At 43.6% G+C, this 16,212-nt stretch overlaps 5 non-coding genes across 5 annotated transcripts; 2 read left to right on the top strand and 3 right to left on the bottom strand.

Annotated features, from left to right (window-relative positions):
- Window positions 1-10,792: 10,792 nt before the first annotated feature.
- TRNAQ-UUG (transfer RNA glutamine (anticodon UUG)) lies at window positions 10,793-10,864 on the bottom strand. Its single transcript has one exon. It is a non-coding gene; the product is annotated as a tRNA-Gln (tRNA).
- A 2,380-nt stretch (window positions 10,865-13,244) lies between these two features.
- On the top strand, window positions 13,245-13,316 carry TRNAQ-CUG (transfer RNA glutamine (anticodon CUG)). The gene has a single exon. It is a non-coding gene; the product is annotated as a tRNA-Gln (tRNA).
- Window positions 13,317-14,229: 913 nt separating this feature from the next.
- On the bottom strand, window positions 14,230-14,301 carry TRNAQ-UUG (transfer RNA glutamine (anticodon UUG)). The gene has a single exon. It is a non-coding gene; the product is annotated as a tRNA-Gln (tRNA).
- A 259-nt stretch (window positions 14,302-14,560) lies between these two features.
- TRNAQ-CUG (transfer RNA glutamine (anticodon CUG)) lies at window positions 14,561-14,632 on the top strand. Its single transcript has one exon. It is a non-coding gene; the product is annotated as a tRNA-Gln (tRNA).
- An 881-nt stretch (window positions 14,633-15,513) lies between these two features.
- On the bottom strand, window positions 15,514-15,585 carry TRNAQ-UUG (transfer RNA glutamine (anticodon UUG)). The gene has a single exon. It is a non-coding gene; the product is annotated as a tRNA-Gln (tRNA).
- Between the last annotated feature and the right edge of the window lie 627 nt (window positions 15,586-16,212).

Raw genomic sequence — 16,212 nt, 5'->3', positions numbered from 1 at the left:
CATGTGTATTGGTGCAAGCGAAGTCCTTAGTTTTTATTACAATTGTATTTAGTAGTCAATGGGGGGGGGGTTTGCTCAGATGGCGGGAGCAGTTTTACTCTTTGAACGTGTGACCATGGGGTGGGCAGTGTGGGGATCACCCCCTTCTTCGTCCGTTATTCTCTCCGAGGGAACAATTGGGTCGTTGTCTGTGGTTGTGTTTTCTTCCGCTGCCGGGGATGTTGTTGGCGTTTTTCCAATGGACCTGTCGTTGGCGCTGGGGCGGGTCTGCAGTTTGTAGATTTTTACATCATGCAGGTGGTTCCACGCACGCTTATCCTTTAGTTTTACTGCTCTTGTTGATACGTCCTCTACTAAATGGGGGCCAGTGAACCTCTGCTGGTTCCACTTTCTATTAAAATTTCGAAGTAGTACGTGGTCACCTTTGGCAAGTTGGCACAAGTTCTCCTTTCCCAATTCTGTATTTTCGTCTATTTCTTGGTTGCTGGTGGACCCGCCCCGTGTGCGCTCGAGCTGTTGAGACACAAACACAACGCTAGTAATCAAAGAAGACACATATTGATACATTTCATCACCTAACACATTCGCAGAACTTTCTTGGTCGGTGAATGCCCTTGACGTTGGTGTTAGGGGAAGGCGCATTTGGCGTCCAGTAACCACCTCGTGTGGGGTGAGGTGGTGGTCGGACCCTGGCCTGTTTCTAAGTTCGAACAGTGCTAACGGAAGGCAATACAACCAACTTTTCTTTGTTGTTTGCTGTATTTTAGCAATTGCCTCCTTCAATAGGCCATTCAGGCGTTCACATACACCATTGGCCTGTGGGTGGTACGCACATGCAAATTTGTGTTTAATGTTCAGTAGGGATGTGATATGCTGGAACATTTCATTTGCGAAATGGGGTCCGTTGTCTGATCTTAACACCTCGCACACTCCCCACCTGGGGAATACCTCCCTTACTATAAATTTGGCTGCTCTAAACGCATCAGGGTGTGAACAGGGCCCTGCTTCGATCCACCTAGAAAATGGGCATACTACTACTATCATGTATCTATTGCCTTGACAAATGTTGATCATATCAACATAGTCAATGTGGAGGTGCCGAAAAGGTCCTTCTGGTCGGGGTATGGTACCTCTTATCACCTTTAAAGTATGACCGGCCGTGAACTGTTGACATGTAAGGCAATTGCTGATAAAATTTGACACATGGGATGTTAACTCGGGACAGAACCAATCTTCTCTAATTCGTGCTGCTATTATTTCTTTGCCTGTATGGGCAGGGTGATGTAATTGGTTCAAGGCGGTATTTAACAATGCCAATGGTATTACAACTTTCCCAGTGCCACCCTGGCGCCATAGTGCGTCGGTTGGTGACATTGTGCATCCTCTTTTCACCCATACTTCTTTTTCGGCCATTGGTGCAGCCGCTTGTAACTCCATAATCTGGGTGGCTGGGAGATGGGTGTACCCTTCTTTTATTAACATCTCCCTCGCTATTCCCCTCCCTCTCCCTCTCTGTGAGTCTGTGGGGTTCCATATCTCACCAAAATATGCAGCATATTTTGCATGTGCGTCTGCTGCTGCATTTCCTTTTGATATATAGTCTTCTCCATTGGTGTGTGCTGTGCATTTTACTAGGGCTAGTTCTTGGGGATCGTTTATTACTTCAATTAGTTCAGCCAACAAGAGGGCATGTTGTACTGGAGTGCCGTCAGCTCTCCTAAACCCTCTTCTTCTCCACTTTGATAGCCCTGAGTGGACAGTGGATGTAACATATGCACTGTCGTAATATATAGTAACTTTTTTATCAAAACTTTCCTTTAGTGCCAATATGAGTGCAACCAGTTCCGCCGCTTGAGCAGAGTAATGCTGTGGTAATTGTACACACTTAATAGCCACACACACTGGCGCTTCCATCATTTGTACTACTGCTGCCCCAGTCCTCCTTATCCCGTCTCCTTGATCAATAGTTGATGACCCATCAATAAACAAAAGCTCACCTCCCTCTAGTGCGTTTTCTTCAACTTTCCTAGTACATGAGTACATCTCAGTTACTTGGGTGCAGTCGTGGGCGTAATCTCCCTCTTCAATTACTTCTGCTAGGAACCTTGCAGGGTTAACCGTGCTACATCTAACAATTGCCAGTTCAGCTTTGGACAAAATAATCTCATAACCTGTTGCCCTCTGTGTCGTCAGTGTGGACTTAGGTTTATTCAATATCGCAAATAGTGCATGTTCTACAAATAGTGTAGTTGGACACCCCATAGTTATTGATGATGCTTTTTCTACTGCAAATGCAGCTGCAGCAAGACCTTGTTCGCAAGAGAATTGTCCTAACATTATTGGATCTAAGTGACCGCTGTAAAATGCTACTGGTTTATAGCCCATGCTAGTCTTTTGGGCCAATACTGCTTTCATTACTGCTGAGTCGCAATGTGAAAATATAAAAAATCGTCGCTCATAGTCTGGGGATGCTAGTACTGGAGCAGTTGATATTGCTTCTTTTAATTCATCAAATGCCTCCTTCATTTCCATAGTCCATCCCAACTTTTTCTCCCCTTTATTTGCTTCCTTCAAACCCTCAAGCAGGGGTCCTATGTAAGAGCTGTAATCAAATACCCATGCTCTACAGTAGTTGCACAGTCCCAGAAATTGCTGCAGTTCTCTTACAGTCTGTGGCACGGGAGTGCCTGATATTGCCTGTGCTCTTTGTGGTGCAATCCTTCTTCCATATTGTGATATCAGTTGGCCAATGTAAAGTACCTGTTCCTGACAGTATTGTATCTTTTCCATGTCTACCTTGTACCCCTTTTCAGCCAATATCGTCAACATTTTTAATGAGTCCTCTCTACATTTATCTTCATTTGTACTGCAAATTATTATGTCATCCACATACTGTAACACTGTGCTTTCCAACTCAACGTTACCCAAATCCATCTGTATTACCCTATTGAAAATTGAAGGTGATTCACAATATCCCTGTGGTAATCTGGTATGTTTCCACTTCCTATTTCGGTAAGTGAAGCTTGTCAAGTCTTGTGAGTCTGGGTGTAATGGTATTGAGAAAAAAGCATTTTTAAGGTCAATCACTGTAAACCGTGATGCTTCTGCTGGAATGCCACACAAAATTGTGGCCGGGTTTGCTGTTACTGGATACTCTGCTTCTACTATGTTGTTCAACGGTCTGAGGTCCTGTATGAACCGCCAAGACCCTCCTTTAGCCTTGCGCACCGGGTACACAGCTGTGTTGCATGGGGATTCTGAGGGGACCAATATGCCATTGTTTATAAGGGCTGTTATGGTTTCGTATATGCCCTCATCTGCCTCTCTTGACAATGGGTATTGTTTCACTCTTGGTAGTATGGCACCCTTTTTTAATTTTATCCTTACACCCCCTATGCTTTTAATGCATCCTACATCATAAGGGCTAATAGTCCATAATGATTTTGGCACCTTTGACATATCTTCTTTAAAAAATGGGACTGGTGTGTCAGCGGGTGCCTCAAGTGCCATTGCAATTTTCTGTGCCACTTGTTTGTGAGCCACTGTTAGCCACATTTCTACACTCATCATGAACACCATTTCATTTTCCTCCTTTTCTTCTGAAAACAACTCTTCATCTGACACCTGGGTCAGCCTACATCCTTCTGCTAGTGCTATCACCGCCCTCCATGCTCTCCCTTCTTTATCTTGGGCGTGCACAGCAACATAATCAGCTGTTGCAATAATGCTCTCAATGTCCACTGCAAGGACCTTCCCTTCCAGTTCATTAGCTGGTGTTTCTGGTCGGAATAGATAGGCTGCTGGTCTCCTCCATATTTTCCCTCCTATCCCTGGCATCCATGCAAATGCCATGTCTGTTCCGTACTGGAATAGCTCGCCGTCTACCGGCTCCGCCCTGATCGCTATCTGTCCACAGTATGCTTGCAAAATCTGTCGTGCTGCAAGCATGTTAATCCCTGGAGTAGAGCAAATTATGCCATTCTCTGTAAAGGAGATCGTCATATTTAATCTGTTCATTATGTCCCTCCCCAGTATGTTTACTGGTGAGGCACTATAATACAAAAGTGGTACTGACAGATCGTAATCTCCAATAGATAGCGGAACGTTATCAGTAAATGGAACCAACCCTTTAGCCCCAGAAAACCCTTGTGTGTTCATGGCTTCGCCTGACATCTTAAACTTACCTTCCCTTATGCAAGACCGGGTTGCCCCGGTGTCAACAAGGAATGATAATTTTTTGTCACCTATCGTTACCTCTATGCGTGGCTCCTCCGCACTATTAGGTGTTACTGACAGGATGGGACACACCAAGGCCGTCTGTGGGCTGTCCTATTGGGGGTACAATGACTGGCCATTCCCTGTGTAAGGGTTGTGCCCCAACACCGTCACCCCACCCAATTGCGTTCGTTCAGGTTGTGGTGGTGGTTGTATTAACGCTGCACCAGTTACTTGTGGCAGGTATTGTTTTATTTGTTGTTGTGGTAGGGAATAGTGTTATGGCTGGTGTTTTGTCCCATTGTTCTCTAGTTTCCATGCGCCACTTCTCTTGAATATCCTGGATATAATCAACAGGATCCTCGTTCTCACCCATCTTACGGGAAGTAATGGCTCCTATGTCTGATGTGTCTGGGTACTGCACTCTTAGTGCCTGCCATAGCGCATGTCTGCAGTTTGCAAATGGTGCTCCATCATGCGATGTGTTTGTTATTGTTACCCCATGGAATCCCGCTCTTTTCCAAATGTCATCCGCTCTATCCCCTAATATTGATATTAACAGGCCCTTAACATCTCCCACTGCTAGTTTCTGTCCTGCGGTGTGTTTTTCCATTTCATATATCCATTTACCCGCACCTCCACTTAATGATGGGAGCCTACATTTTATGTTTTCCTTATCCGTATGTTTCCAAGGTACATATTGTGGTCTAACCCCTCCTCTCTCCAGCAGTGGCATTACATTCTGTCTTGTGTCATCCTTTATGCTCCATGATGTTAACTCTTCACACCCCTCCTCTTCCCCCATTCCTTTTACTACTTCAAATCCTTCCTTACTACCTCTTCTCCTACCTCCCTCTTCTTCCTTTCCCCTTTTTTCATCCTTTCCTGTGTTCAATATTGGCACGTCTGTTTGCCTGTCTTGCCTGCGACTAGGGAGGTCCCTAAGCCGACATGCATAAGGTGTAACTTCGTCCATGAAGGGTGCGAGCTTTATTCTGTGCAGAGAGCGTGCAGTTGTTGAACATGTGGGGTGTGGCGTTAGAGAGCGTGATGGTGATGTGGGTGGCGTGTGTTGGTTGGTGAGCGTCGGTGGCGTGTGTTCGTTAGTTTGTGTTTCTCCCATTCTTTTCACTTCCTCCTTACTTCTCTCCAGCTCCTCCCATCTTCTACTCACCCATGGCGAATCTATGTTTGTTCTAGTGAGGTATAGCTTATCTAAGCTTTCCCTTTCACTCTTCCTTCCATCCTCACTACAAAAATCATTCATAAATTGCGCCCCCCACTCTGCCTTTTTTCCTTTTATTGTTACAGTTTTTAAGTCTATTAGGTCTCCCTCTTCCTTTCCGTTGTTACCACCTGTTCCCCTTAGTGCTGACGTTGTTGCTACCTCTCTATTTTTATATACTTCTCCCCATCTTTCACTCTCCCTCTTACTCTCTTCTCTCTCCCCTTCACTCCTCTCCTCCATCTCCCTACTATTTTCCTCTCTTTTCCTTTTTAATTCCTCCATTACTTCGTTGCTCATCTGTTCCAATATCCTTTCATCCTCTCTCCTCCTTTCCCATTTCACCCTTTCTCTTTCTACTATACTCTCTATTACCTTCCCCTCTTCATATTTTTTAGCTGTCTCTGATATTATCCTCCTCCTCCATATTTCCATTTCTTTTTCATTTTCTTCTTCTTCCTTCTTCTTCTCCCTCATCACTACTCTTGATACCCTTTCTGCTGCTGCTTTTACCCTTACAGCTTCCCTCTTTCTCTCCTCACTTTGCTCCCTTAATTTTTCCAATTCGTCCTTACCTTCTTTCCTTTTCCTCACTCTCTCTCTTTCCTCCCCCTCAAGTTGTTTTATCAGTTCATTCTGCTCATCCCTTAGTTTAGCTAATCTTTCCTCCAAAATCTCTTCCTTCTGCCGTAGCAGCTCCTCTCCCCTCATTTCACTCTCTCTTTCACTATCCTCGTTTGTTCTCTTTACCGCCTCCCTTTCCTCTCCAGTTAGTGATCCTCGTAATTTCAACAATATCTGTGCAGCTACCCACTCATCGTTTCCTATCTCTACAGTCTGCTCTTCTCTCCTCCCGTCCCCCATTGGTATCTTTCCATGAGCCACATATGGTGGAGGGCTGTATGCCGGGTTTGAGTATCCTTCAGCCGCCCTTAACTGTCCTTTTATTTCTCCTAATTCTCTTAAAGGGTACAACCCTCCCCCCTCTGTTTTCACTCCCGGTGTTAAGGGTATCTCATTGCTCGGTTCCTGTTTTATGTCAGCTAATTTATCAACCTTTCCTCCACCCAGTTTTTCATTCCCCATATTCTTTGTTCCTTCACTCTCCTTTTCCCCATCCGTTCCTTCTTTCTTAATCTCCTTTTGTTCCGGTGTTTCCCCCATAGTGAACATTCCATTTGGTCCTGGTCTAGACCCCTGGAACATCCTCCATAAGTTAAACACCTCCACATGGTTTGCCAACTTCTTCCCCTTGTATGTATTGTGCAGATGGTTTAATAGTGAATGTTGGGCATATGGGTCAAAGCTACCATTAGGCGGCCATGGTGTCAACATTTTGTTGTCCGTCCCCTGGGTCCACTCTATGCTGTACTTAATTAACTTCTCCCTATGTGGTGGCAGTGTGGTGCATATATGTTGTAGTGGGGTAGTGAGGGTATTCCCCCACCCTCCCAACCCTCTCCCGTATGACATACTAGCGCACCCTTTCTTACCCTTCCCCTTGCTACCAGTTTGCAACATACAACCTTTTATTGCTTACCTTGCCCCGCAAGTGTGGGGACTTACGACAATCCTTTGACAAATTATGCAATGATAATAATCACAAAAAAAAAAAAAAATTATAAAACAAATATATTTATGATGTTATATTATATTCCTTCCCCTACGGCCCCCTGCGGCCGAAGCGCACGCAGCCCCCTGCAGCTGCGTACCCCTTACGACGATCTTACACAGTCGTCCTTTTTCCCCGTTCTCCTCCCACCTTTACACTTGCCGTGGCCGGCGTTCTCCGTGCGCAGCCACGCCCCCTTCCCCTTCTCCTCTTTGATCCACTCGTTTATCGTTTATCTCCGTGTCCGCTCCTTTATCATGTTTCTCTTCCCCACCAATGTCAAACCCAAAGCTTCTTGTGTTCACGATATCTTACTAAATCCCTACTGGTGACGTCACCTATTTCTTCGAACTACTGGTATATTCGTGTTATGTTCTTTAAATTCAAAATACACTTGCAATCTACCCCGCTAACCCTACAGCTGTCTTCCTGTCTCTCCTGGAACAAGGTAATCTCATCAATACTATAACCGGACTGCGCACGCTGCGTCGCCTCGCGTGTGATACGCCCCTCAACAGGAGGGCTTAACCAGCCAATTATCTTCCGTTTTGGGCAACTACGTAACTAGCCACCGCCCACAGGGAAACGTCATCTACCTATCGAGTTTCTTGCTCGAACAATAGGGAACCTCATCTACCTATCGAGTTTCTTGCTCGAACAATAGGGAACCTCATCTACTCATTGAATGATAAATGTCAAATCGTAGGAAACCACACACACCCACCCTCACACGTAGTCGCGATTTAGGCCAATCAGTGTCTTTCGAGCGGCTGCACGTGATGTTTTCGTGCCCCGCCCCCCTCTTTCGCGTAACGTTAGCTTTTTGTTGCGAGCGTCTGCACGTGTTGTTCTCGTGCCCTGCCCCCCTCTTTCGCGTAACGTTAGCCGCCTTCTCTCGCACTCAATTCACTACCATTCATTCCATTATCATCACTCAATTAAACCTTCACCCCACCTTTTTACAATACCTCCCTCCTCCCTTATTTACTTCCGCCCCCTCCCTCACAATTTCGCATTGCTTGTTGTGCGTGTCATGCTCACCAAGTTCCCTCGATGCAGGGCCGCTCGACTGCGTGCACCCCTCCAAGCGGCTCGCCACCTCCCCTCGTCTGGACCACGTCTGGACACTCGCCGACCGCGGGCGGGATACTTCTCAACCGGCTCCCGAGGGCCAATATCCGGATTGCGCTGTCCGGTCCTCTCGCAGCTCCGCGATGGTCCTGTAGTCCTCAGAAGGGGGCAACGGCAGAGGGGGCCGCGCCGCCGGGCCTCCCCGCAACGGGAGTGCCTGGAAAAATAAAAAATAAAAGTCGATCTTAAACAGATCTCAGCAGTGCCTCCAACTTGTCGGGGGGGGATTCTGCCGGGGTCGGCCGGGCCGTCCGCAGACCTCCGGGCAGGGAGGCCCCAACTCCTCCCGTGTATATCTCGGATCGAGACAGAGTATGAGGCACACACAAGGAGCAAGGCAACTTCTGTCGTTTATTATGCAAACGGCAGGGATGGGTCAAGGAGCGTACGCGTTCGTCCTGACACACACACAATAGTGGGGCTCGCAGGCCCTTTTTACTACATTATGACGCGCTACTTGCGTCATTCCAAAAAGTTACCAAAAGAACCTATCGCCACTCTTGATTGGTTGCTCGAGTGGTGGGGTTAGTATAGTACGCATATAGAGAATGATATTAGTGGTTAAGATGTAGTCAGGTGGTATATCTGGGTTGTCCCTACAATTAGATACATAAGAATTGTTACATGAAGACCCCTGAGGATTGGCTAACGTTACTGACGTCTGAGATAAGAACCTCATGTTCTGATTGGTGCATCCGTGAGCTCCCCAGCCTGGGACCACCGTTGTTCCCAGCACACGGTGCACCTGTGGTTGCAACAGTGTTTCAATATGGGTACGTGCAGGCAATGTGAGGATTTATTCATAGGTGGGAGACTGACCGTTCCCACTGTAGCAGGTGTCCATTGAGCCTTTCAAGTGTGTCGGCCTGCGTCTCGTAGCGAGGTACCCAGACGCCTTTTCTCTCCTGGGTTTTGGCATCTCGTCAGGTTCGGCTTGGTCACGTGGGGAGGGACCGTGTTTGAGGCATAATTCTGCACAATTAATATTGTTTTTCCACTGTATGTCTGGTTTAATTTGCAGATATGATTTTAACATTGGTACGTGGAGTGCGAGGTTGCAACATCGTGCCTTTGAAGATTTGTTTCTTGACTGTGGGTTTGCAACATTACGACCTTGGCTGGTTGCTCCACTGGGTTCTTTCTGCAGGCTCAGCAACCTGACTTTTGCTTTGTTAATGTCCACGGGAACTCTTGCTTGAGGCCTACTTGGGCCTGGTGCACGAGTAATCCATTTAGTGCATGGATGCTTTAGGTTATAGTGGCATACAGTTTCATGGCCAGTATCGTGTTTCCATTATATCTCTCATGATGGTAACGGGTTTCAAGAGAAGCGTGAGCAAGCGTTATAAATGAGCTCATGGTGCGTCTTGCGTTTCTGCATTCTGAAAGCCTATGTAAAAATAATAAAGATGCACGTCCGTGAATAAGCCTGTCGCCTACGTCAGAGCACTGAGTATGTTCTTCGTGTAGATTGGTGTGGAAATGTTCAGCGTGTATAATAGTTCAGCGGTGCTTCACGTTATCTAGGTCGTCATGGCATCTCTAACGATGTGTAGATTTCAGTCTAGTTGGTCCGTGCCGCAGGTGTCGGCATGGCCAGTGCGGGCTGTTGGGCAGGCAGATGGACACATCCGTATGTTTCTGTACCAGGGTATTTGGTCATCTGGTAAATGGGCAAACTCTTCTCGTGGCGGGTGTCTGGGCCGCGACCCTCTAGGCCAAGCGCGAGAGGTGAAGGACGGGAGTCTGGTTTTCCATTCTCCCACTTCAGATATAACAGCAATAGCTTTGCTTTACAGCCCACTTTGATGGCAGTCTTCTTTGACCAAAGAATATTAATAGTTTCTGGGGATGACTCTCTTTTGCCACAAAGAAACTGCCCACTCTCATATCTCCAAAGCTCCAAGGTATAATGGCTATTAAACTGGCTTTTGATCTCAGCGATTTGCATTGAAAGCCCAGGAGGCCCCTAAAATCAGTTGAATTGTTTCCTGATAATTTAGAGTTTATTTCTTCTTTCGAGAAAGGTGTGATCCAAATAAAGTAAGTACATTTAAACAAGGGCACTTGATCAGTAAATGCACTACTTTCTAGAACTCATAACTCTTGTAAGTTATAAAAAGTTTGCTCTCCATACAGTTTGTCAACTCAAAGAATTACATTTTTTACACATTTAATAAGACCATCAAATTGCTTGAAACATAGGAATGATTGTGAAAGTGAATATGATTCACCAAAATAATTGTATAACATTTTTTAATGTTAATAAAATAGGGCTTTTTCCAATCTTTTCACATCAATGTTGTTTCTGCATGTTCCAGTGAGCAGAGAATCTACTGCACATAGTGTGTACATTTTTCTTTTCATAGAGTTAAGGTTGGACATTATTCATCTGTGGAAAAGGTTTCTGAGAGATATCTGGGTGCCCACTCTGATTGACCTTAGGGATTGTACATTAACGATATGTAGTTGCATCACTGTATTGGTATCAGGCACCAAAGTGCATTTAAATGTAATGTCGTGCAGAGAGAGTCGACTGAACTTCTGAATATTAACTCTGTTGAATTGTAATTTGAGAAATTAGAAAATGGAGTGTAAGAGCAAGATAACGGTCCCACCGAGACTTGAACTCGGATCGTTGGATTCAAAGTCCAAAGTGCTAACCATTACACCATGGAACCCTTGCAAGATGCACCTATGAGCGTTGAATCAGAAATGGTAATATAGAGCACATTTACAATTTTTACAGATTCATAGTCCCAATTGACTGATATCATACAAACACAGCGATGTTGTCGATTGACGTTGTGCTATAGCAATCTCTGTGCTTTATAGAGCATGTAGATCAAATTCTTCCTCTTGAGGCATATGATTAAGCAATATTAAATATTGTTTCTGACTGCCTCTGTTTTGGCATAATGAAGTTCAGCATTTGCGGAAGTATTTAGGTTCCATGGTCTAATGGTTAGTAGGCTGGACTCTGAATTTAGTAATCTGACATGTTATAGCTATATTTTGTTTTCCTTTGGGTGTATTGTCATTTTATGCACATAGATTTCCTAGCAGTGGCTGTGATGAATAGTTCAATTTGATAGCAGCTTCCTTTTGAGAATTTGAAAAAAAAAAGAATTAAATAGTCTCTCTGGATGACTCTGCTTTGATTTCTATGTGCACATCCCTTTTGCGTTTCAGAGGGATTGACCAACATACACAACAGTGCTTGGAAGACCTCTTCCTCCCTCATGGCATGTGAAGCTAACCTCTCTCCTACCGTGTGTTTTTTTACTTTTTAACTTCCCCTTCCGAGTCATGATCATGTAACTGAATTTACATTTTTAGATTTTAACTGCAGTAGTTGCTTGTTTTTCATTTTTATTTTTTGTGTACGCATACATCCCTTTTTGTGGGGAGGGGGGAGTGATGTCTGTTTACTTATATTAGCTAATATAGGTAATTTTATGTCCGCTTACAATATGTGTCAGGATTTTTTATGTCGTTTCCAATCAATGTCTAATATCAAGTGGTTTGCAGCAGTCATACAAAGGCACGTAACACCCCCAAAACACCTACATAAGTTAGAAATACTCCGGAAGAGTACTCAGTTTATGAAAAGGCGGTGAATCCCAAATAGAACTGTAAATGTAAGCTAGCAAGCAGACTGTGCACCCCTGTTTGGAACTATGACCTGTGTGTTGCCCTCTATTAACAGAACAATGTAACTGCAGCCCATGTCACATAAAATAGAAAGTAGAGATTATGCAAATTAACTCCCAGAAGAGCCTGGTGTCACCCCAAAAGGTGTCATGCTTTTCACACCAAGAAACATCCACACATAGATCCCTGCGAACCTCAAAAACGTACAGGAAACCCTGTCCAGCGCTTTGCTCCCAGAGGAGATAAGGTTGAAAAACCACCCTATGTTAAAAGTGTCCATAATCCATGCCAGCTGCCCTGTCTATAGAACCTGGCTGTTCGTGGCCGTTCGGGGCCTAGGGGCATGAGTGGAAGGGTTTAACCTGCCTGGGTTCTTGGGCATGGTTTCATCATGCCTCAGTTTACAATGGCACTCTGCCACTTTGTCAGGCTTTAAAGAAGCCTGACTCCTGCAGAGCAAAAGATCTGATTATTTCCTTACATGTTTTGTACGTAAGAATGCGGATGGTGCTCTGAGCCTCCTATGGTGGTTATTAAGCATGGTATACATACCATAGCATGTAACTGTGCCTACAAATGGAACATTTTGTTCATTTATTAGGGAGTTGTGAAAATGGCAAAATCAAATTGCCATTACTGACACAGACCAGCTGCCGCTGTCCGGACATTTCGTCGAAAGACATTTCGTCGAAAGACATTTGGTCGACGTAATTTGGTCGAAAGCCAAATGGTCGTTTTTTTAATTTATTTATATATATATTTTTTAGGTTGTAGTTTAGGGAAAAAAAGGGGTTTTTAGAAAAAAAGGGGGTTGGGGGGACCCCCCCAAACCCCCCCCCAAAAAAAATGTGAAAATAAAAAACAAAGCAATTCGACCATTTGGTTTTCAACCAAATGGTTTCGACCAATTGTCCTGTCGACAAATTTTTTTCGACGAAATGTCTGGCAACCCAGCTGCCGACTGTTGCTATTGACAGGAGTTCCAGGTGTATAAACTGAGGAGATCACCAGTTCAATTACCTGTGAACGCATTTTGAAGCTCATTCACAACCAGTTCATGCCCGTTCTCTCCATTTTGGCTTTCTGGCTGGCCGAGGGGCCCTTCAGTAATGTTCTTTGCTAACCATTACACCATGGGCCCCTTGCTGGTGCAACCTGACAGAGTTGTAACAGAAATGAGAATCGAGATCTCATGCATCATTTTAACAAACTCATATTCCTAGCCCACGGATATTATGCAAATGTGGAACTGTTTAGTTGGTTGTTGCGCAATAGCAAACTCTTTGCTTTACAGCTCATTTGGATAGGATTCTTCCTCTGGAGGCATAAGATAAAAGAATATTGCATACATTCTCTAAAAGGCTCTTTTTTTGCTGCAATGACGTTCATCATGTCACTAAGTATGTAGGTTCCATGGTGTAATGGTTAGCACTCTGGACTCTGAATCCAGCGATCCAAGTTCAAATCTCGGTGGGACCTTGGGAATTACTGTGTTTGTTTTCCTCTCAGTGTCTTGTTTTAATAGCAATGACGCTGCTGTGTCGCCCACTTTCATAGCATTATTCCCTGGGTGCATTTGAAAAAAGAAAGATTTTCCATGGATGACGCTCTTTAGCCACAATGAAACCCACCACTTTCTGTGGTGTGAAAGACCCATGGTGTAATGGTAGCACCCTGGAGGTTGAATCCAATAATTTGCATTCAAATCTCTGTAAGAGTTTACCATCAGTCGAACCTTTCCCTTATCGTTTATTGTGGATGTCTTCTTTGAAGAAAGGTATGATCCAACTAAAGTAAGTACATTCACGAATGGGCCCTTGGTCGGTACAAACAGTATTTATACACCTCAGGCCTTTTGTGAATTAAGAAAAGTGTGTTCTTTGTTCTATTTTTCATCTCAAACTGATACCTTCATTTTACAAACATGTAAAGGCTGTTAAGACGCTTGATTAATATCATTGATTCTGAATGTGGTCGCTTTTCATAGGATTAACCCTTTAACAATTTTGAAAGAGAATGGCGATACAATAGAGCTGCTTTTCCCAAAATGGTATTATTAATGTTGTTGCTGCATCTTCAAGTAAAAAGAGAATCCATTGGGTCACAGATTGAGCATGTTTCTTAACATTGAGTTAAGTTTGAAAATTTCAAATCTTTTATGTATGTTTCCGATGCAGATCTGCCCATCGACTCAGAATGACCTCACTGTTCATACATTTAAAAAAAATGCATAAAGGTTAAGGTGCTAGGCACAAAAGTGGATTTTTATGAAAAGTTATGCCAGAGAGTGAGAGCGAAAATGAATACCCTACACCACTAACCTTATGAATATTACTATCTTTGGCCTATAATTTAAGACAACAAGGAGACAAAGTGTGTTAGAGCAAGAGAGAGGTTCCACCGAGACTTGAACTCGGATCGCTGGATTCAAAGTCCAAAGTGCTAACCATTACACCATGGAACCCTTGTTGAGCAGAGCTTCATAAGGGCAATGAGAATATAGGGCACAGTCAAGATTTTTACTGACCTATAGTAACCGTTTACTGATATTATATCGAAGCAGCACTGTTGCTGTTGGATGCTGTGCAATCGCAAAGTATTGGCTTCATGTCTCATTTGGATCAAATTCTTCGTCTGGAGTCTAATGATATAGGAATATTACATATTTTCTCTGATGTGCTCTGTTTTTCCAGAATGAAGTGCATCATGCTACTGAATATGTGGGTTCCATGGTGTAATGGTTAGCACTCTGGACTCTGAATCCAGCGATCCAAGTTCAAGTCTCGGTGGGACCTTGGGGCTGCTTCTCTTTTAGAGTTGGCTTTCATTTGCAGATAGATATAACAGCAATAGCTTTGCTTTACAGCCCACTTTGATGGCAGTCTTCTTTGACCAAAGAATATTAATAGTTTCTGGGGATGACTCTCTTTTGCCACAAAGAAACTGCCCACTCTCATATCTCCAAAGCTCCAAGGTATAATGGCTATTAAACTGGCTTTTGATCTCAGCGATTTGCATTGAAAGCCCAGGAGGCCCCTAAAATCAGTTGAATTGTTTCCTGATAATTTAGAGTTTATTTCTTCTTTCGAGAAAGGTGTGATCCAAATAAAGTAAGTACATTTAAACAAGGGCACTTGATCAGTAAATGCACTACTTTCTAGAACTCATAACTCTTGTAAGTTATAAAAAGTTTGCTCTCCATACAGTTTGTCAACTCAAAGAATTACATTTTTTACACATTTAATAAGACCATCAAATTGCTTGAAACATAGGAATGATTGTGAAAGTGAATATGATTCACCAAAATAATTGTATAACATTTTTTAATGTTAATAAAATAGGGCTTTTTCCAATCTTTTCACATCAATGTTGTTTCTGCATGTTCCAGTGAGCAGAGAATCTACTGCACATAGTGTGTACATTTTTCTTTTCACAGAGTTAAGGTTGGACATTATTCATCTGTGGAAAATGTTTCTGAGAGATATCTGGGTGCCCACTCTGATTGACCTTAGGGATTGTACATTAACGATATGTAGTTGCATCACTGTATTGGTATCAGGCACCAAAGTGCATTTAAATGTAATGTTGTGCAGAGAGAGTCGACTGAACTTCTGAATATTAACTCTGTTGAATTGTAATTTGAGAAATTAGAAAATGGAGTGTAAGAGCAAGATAACGGTCCCACCGAGACTTGAACTCGGATCGTTGGATTCAAAGTCCAAAGTGCTAACCATTACACCATGGAACCCTTGCAAGATGCACCTGAGAGCGTTGAATCAGAAATGGCAATATAGAGCACATTTACAATTTTTACAGATTCATAGTCCCAATTGACTGATATCATACAAACACAGCGATGTTGTCGATTGACGTTGTGCTATAGCAATCTCTGTGCTTTATAGAGCATGTAGATCAAATTCTTCCTCTTGAGGCATATGATTAAGCAATATTAAATATTGTTTCTGACTGCCTCTGTTTTGGCATAATGAAGTTCAGCATTTGCGGAAGTATTTAGGTTCCATGGTCTAATGGTTAGTAGGCTGGACTCTGAATTTAGTAATCTGACATGTTATAGCTATATTTTGTTTTCCTTTGGGTGTATTGTCATTTTATGCACATAGATTTCCTAGCAGTGGCTGTGATGAATAGTTCAATTTGATAGCAGCTTCCTTTTGAGAATTTGAAAAAAAAAGAATTAAATAGTCTCTCTGGATGACTCTGCTTTGATTTCTATGTGCACATCCCTTTTGCGTTTCAGAGGGATTGACCAACATACACAACAGTGCTTGGAAGACCTCTTCCTCCCTCATGGCATGTAAAGCTAACCTCTCTCCTACCGTGTGTTTTTTTACTTTTTAACTTCCCCTTCCGAGTC

The sequence above is a fragment of the Ambystoma mexicanum genome, chromosome 5p (genome assembly GCF_040938575.1).
Source record: "Ambystoma mexicanum isolate Mex_15411 chromosome 5p, UKY_AmexF1_1, whole genome shotgun sequence".
Classification (NCBI taxonomy): Eukaryota; Metazoa; Chordata; class Amphibia; order Caudata; family Ambystomatidae; genus Ambystoma; species Ambystoma mexicanum.
This window is presented reverse-complemented; position numbering and strand designations above follow the sequence as displayed.